At 35.8% G+C, this 5,495-nt stretch overlaps 1 protein-coding gene across 2 annotated transcripts in view; it reads left to right on the forward strand.

Moving 5' to 3' along the window:
- Positions 1–1,513: 1,513 nt before the first annotated feature.
- The window catches only part of LOC127449553 (rho GTPase-activating protein 15-like), a 63,097-nt gene continuing 59,115 nt past the window's right edge, over positions 1,514–5,495 (forward strand). For both annotated transcript variants that reach the window (XM_051713058.1, XM_051713059.1), the window contains exon 1: positions 1,514–1,579. The gene's annotated coding sequence lies outside the window, so the exon portion shown is untranslated. The remainder of the gene's footprint in view (positions 1,580–5,495) is intronic.

Raw genomic sequence — 5,495 nt, forward strand, 5'->3', positions numbered from 1 at the left:
TACGATGATGCAATCACGCATCGAGAGGAAATTGTAGTTTTTCATTCTTCCGGCGCCGTCTAGAATCCATTGAAAATAGTCTGAGTTAGAACTACAATATCCGAAGTGCAAAGTGCGCAGTAGGAAACCTTCCGTCATCACAGCGTTAACCTCATTGGTCAAAGAGCTGAAATCCGCGATATAATTGGTCGCTGCTGAGGTCAATGCAACCAATCGTTTTTATTTAGCCAAAAATAGCACAAATATTATATTTTGTAATAAATATTTACTGTTTGCGATTAAAATACAATCACCCATATTCCTGATGATAATCAGTGTTGGCTGTAATACAATACTAAGTAATTAATTACTGTAATTAAATTACTTTTTCATTGTAAAGTAAGGGATTACTCTTAATTTTTCTGTAATTTAATTACAGTTACTTCTGATGTAATTGCGTTAAATACTGTATAGATTATAGAACAATTCTATATAAAATAATAGTGAATTTAAAATAGAAATTTAACGTCTAATGTTAAAATATATGTTTTCTAATTTAATGCAGCCCTTTTAAATTCTTTGGACAGTTCATGAATAATTCATGATACATTTTCTCTTCACATATCACTGAGGCATGTGTTTTAAACGAATCTAGTATCACCTGTATATTTAGTACATTCAGCATTTAAATTTAGGATTTAACAGTTATATTCAAATATTTATAAAACAATACATTTATATTAAAATAATTTAAAAGCTGGTACAAAATTGGTCTGTTGTTGTTACATGCTTTATTTTATTTGTTTTACTGAATGCAAAAGGGTCAGCGGTATGCATCTGCAAAACAACATAAAGTGATAGACTATAAAGGTACAAATGCGTTAAAAAGGGGTGCACACTGAAAATAGATTTTGAGTTGTTGGAAGTATAAGTCGATGCAAAAAAAAGAAAAGAAAAAAAACATTAAAATAATGTTTGTTAAAAAAAACTTAAAAAAAAAAAAAAAAAAACAACAACATTCTTCACACTTTTATCAAAATTATGGCAGCCAAATAAACATGCATTTTAAAAGTATTAAAACATTAATGTTTATTTAAAATAGTGTTAATTGGGTAAATTAGGAAAATCGGTCAGTTTTTGTCGCTGACAAATCTGGCCTTTATTTTGCATTCGGCATCCATTCACTAGTAGCCTTGTTTGATTGACGGTTCCCTGTCACGTGACACAAGATAGACAGCTCCGCCCACTCCGCTCACTTTGATCTCTGAACTGAGGGCAAGTTCAATCGAAAGTAATCATCCCTATGCCCTACTCACTACGAAAGCCAGAGTTGATGTGGGCACTCTGAAGGGAGCATCACAGTTTAAATGTAGCCTTTACCTAAAGTCTTGTGAAAGGTCCCTTTGTGAAATAATCAACTTTCTTACTTTTGTTTGGAACAACCTTTCGAGTGGCGCTCCCTTCCCAAAGTGCCCTTCAAGGGCGCATAAATGCCGTTTGGTAACGCCCATGAACTGATGCTCAGCTTTGAGCTCGAGCAGCGACACACACTGAGTGACTTACTGGAGTACCGAGCGCGCGGATGAACCTGCACTAACCGGTAAGACATCTTCACACAGTTTCTGCTCATAAAGTTTACCGTTTACAGTGATAAACTGTTTAAGAGTTGCATAAAAATAGTTATTATTTCACTGCAAACAACGTACACTAAATTCATTCGTGTGTGTGTGTGTGTGTGTGTGTGTGTGTGTGTGTGTGTGTGTGTGTGTGTGTGTGTGTGTGTGTGTTATATGTGTTTGTGTTTGTGTTGTGGGTGGGTGTTGTGTGTATTGTGAGTGTGTTGTGTGTGTTATATGTATTGTGTTTGTGTTTTGTGTGTGTGTGTGTGTGTGTGTGTGTGGTGTGTTTGTGTTGTGGGTGGGTGGGTGTGTGGGTGTGTGTGTGTTTGTGTATTTGTGTTGTGTGCATAGTGTGTGTGTTGTGTTTATGTGTTGTTTGTGTTGTGGGTGGGTGTTGTGTGTGTGTGTGTGTGTTTGTGGTATTGGTGTGCCTGTGTGTGTTGTGTTGTGTGCGTGTGTGTTGTGTGTTTGTTTGTGTGTGTGCGTAGTGTTTTGTGTGTGTGTTTTTGTGTGGTGTGTTTGTGTTGTGGGTGGGTGTGTGTGTGTGTGTGTGTGTGTTTGTTTGTGTATTTGTGTTGTGTGCATAGTGTGTGTGTTGTGTTTGTGTGTTGTTTGTGTTGTGGGTGGGTGTTGTGTGTGTGTGTTTGTGTTGTGTGTGTATTGTGTGTTTGTGGTATTGGTGTGCCGTTGTGTGTTGTGTGTTTGTGTGTGTGTGTGTGTGTGTTTTGTGTTTGTTTGTGTGTGTGTCAGTTGTTAACATCCAGCAAGAGTACAGCGCTATAAAAGTGATGTACATAACCGCAAAACTCTGATCATTTACTCTTTTGATGAGAAAAGTTTGAGATCTTTCAGACTTTGATATCGGATCAAATCTGAGGTAACTTAAATTAACTGAGTTGACTCAACAAAAAGCCCGTGTTTTGTCAGCTTTACTTAATCCATTTGCGTTGGGACAACATGAGTATTTTTTGTGTGGTTAACTGAAACTGGACAGAGGATTTCTAATTTTGCATGGGATTCGACAGGGAGGGTAAATGTTAAAACAAAGTGTTATTTTATGTATAGGAGTGTAGAGCAGACACGTGAGATTACTTGAGTCTTTCTCTCTTTCCTCATTATTGTTTATGAGAAACAGTTGGGATATTAATCTTTCTGGTACCAGGAACAGCAAGCACATTCATTTATGTAAGAACAATTGAGTGTCACATCAAAAGTCAGATTGCGTAATAATCTTTTGCAGTGCGCTTTGCTGTAAAGTCCATTTCATGATAATCTTTCTTGGTGCGTAAACATGGTAAAGGATGTGGTGCATGTTTTGAAAATCCCATGAATGAACTAGATTATTTTCTGCACCGTTTCCTCAGCTGTCAGTTTCAGATTGACTGTGGCTTTATCATCTCGGCAGAACTGCTGAACGGCTGCTTTTTTTTTCAGCAGTTCATCCGTTGAGCGACTGGAATGTGTCCTTAAACACACAAACGTAGTGTGTTTACATGCGCACACTGTAAACCTGAATAAGTTAGCAGAACTCAATAATTGAGGTAATCAGTTACATCTTGATGTAAGTAAATTGAACTGTCAGATAAAAATCCCCTTCCCAGTTTCAGTTAAATTTAAGTTCCTGTACATTTAAAGAGACAAGTTCATTAAACTCAAAACATTAAACAATTCAGGTTACTTAAAAGGTGTAAGTTTTGGGAACTCAAAAGAAAGAGCAAGTTCTAAATACTCATCAAAGTTAATTTATTTGAACTAATTTGTATGATTAAATTTGCCTTATTCAAAACAATTAATTATTTTGAGAATTAGGGTTTACAGTGCAATCTTTCAATGATTATACAGTATTTTATTTTATTTATTTTTTTTGCTAATTGCTAAACTTTTAAGCTGCTATTTTGGAAAAATATGTTTAACCCTCCAATTGCGTTCCGGTCATTTTTGACCCGGGAGAGGTAAATAATAAATTTTGAATACCACATAGCTTTTCGTACAGGAATCAAACTTTGTGACTTTGTCAAAATCAAAATGGAAAAAATATTTATTTATTATTAATATATATATATATTAATATATTAATATTATAACCATTTCAGGGCTCCAGACTGCGAGTAAAATGGTCGCAAATGCGACCAAAAATAATTGATTGTGACTATAGTTTAAAATCTAGTCGCCATTGGCAACAGTCGGGTTGTGTGCGTTCATATGCGGTTTCGTCAGTGAGTTATTGAACATATTTTTAGAGCGCCAGTGTGTCTCGTGCCACTTTTCTCTCGTTCTGTTTCTGATGAGCTCGCTGCACCGCACGCAACAACAAACCCAGCGCGAGAGAGTCGTGAACAAATGACTCTTTTGAACCGAATCTTTTTCATGAATCACCCGAAAAGAACTGAGGGTATGAACTCAGGAGTTCAGGTTAGCAGTTTGAATCAGATTCGCTTTCTCAGCGAATCAGCCGTCAGTGCGTTCACAACTGGGAGTGCAGACATTTCAAAATAAGAGTCCCATGTGTATTTCAGGCTTCTTTATAATTAAAAGTCCCATATTGTGTACCACTTTTTTTTTCTCCTGGTAATTATTGCATCTGGGATTTCATTCAGTTTGCAGTTTTGTAGTCTCTGGTCATCCGGTAACAGTAAAGAAAGACTAAGGCAATATTTTAAAACAATGAAAATTATATATAAATATATATGATCCAGCTTTTGACACTTAGGACAATTGAGGGACTTTTACACAACTATTACACAAGGTGCAAACATTCATTGATGCTCAAGAAGACAACACACTACTATATGCATACTATACTTTATGTAAATATCTGTAATGTAGATTCTGAAGAGCAGTACTAAATAAAATAACAATCTTTTATCTCTTATATTTGTATAAATTATGAAAGGGGTGTGAAATTTATGGGACAAAGGAGAATGCAAACGAATCTTCTGAACTATATATAATGTATATTCATATAGATGAATGGGTTATCAGCTGGCTTTCTATCGTGTTTCTGAACCGCAATCTAAATAAAAAAAATCTGATTTGGCTACTAAAAACAGCCATTTGGCTCCTTAATGTTTCGGATTAGGAGCCCTGTATTTAAAACAAATTGTTACATTTGTTGCATTCTTGAGTCAATTTTGACCCGGGCATCAACAGTGGCATTTCTTAAAAACATGTACTCTTTTGTCTCCTGATGGGACTGCATCTTGTTTACAAACATACACACGCACATACAGTTTCACACACACAAAACAGACATAACATATATAACAAACTAATCTAGTATATAATTAAATGTATCAAAAGGATCAGTTGTTCAGTCAACACTAAAACATTTCATGTATAGTTGAAGTCAGAAGTTTACATACACTTAGGTTGAAGTCATTAAAACTCATTTTTTAATCACTCCACAGATTTAATATTAGCAAACTATAGTTTTGGCAAGTCGTTTAGGACATCTACTTTGCATGACACGAGTAATTTATCCAACAATTGTTTACAAACAGATTGTTTCACTTTTAATTGACTATATCACAATTCCAGTGGGTCAGAAGTTTACATACACTAAGTTAACTGTGCCTTTAATCAACTTGGAAAATTCCAGAAAATAATGTCAAGGGTTTAGGCAATTAGCCAATTAGCTTCTGATAGGAGGTGTACTGAATTGGAGGTGTACCTGTGGATGTATTTCAAGGCCTACCTTCAAACTCAGTGCCTCTTTGCTTGACATCATGGGAAAATCACAAGAAATCAGCCAAGACCTCAGAAAAACAATTGTGGACCTCCACAAGTCTGGTTCATCCTTGGGAGCAATTTCCAAACGCCTGAAGGTACCACGTTCATCTGTACAAACAATAGTACGCAAGTATAAACACCATGGGACCACACAGTCATCATACCGCT

This window comes from Myxocyprinus asiaticus, chromosome 12 (genome assembly GCF_019703515.2).
Source record: "Myxocyprinus asiaticus isolate MX2 ecotype Aquarium Trade chromosome 12, UBuf_Myxa_2, whole genome shotgun sequence".
Taxonomy (NCBI): domain Eukaryota; kingdom Metazoa; phylum Chordata; class Actinopteri; order Cypriniformes; family Catostomidae; genus Myxocyprinus; species Myxocyprinus asiaticus.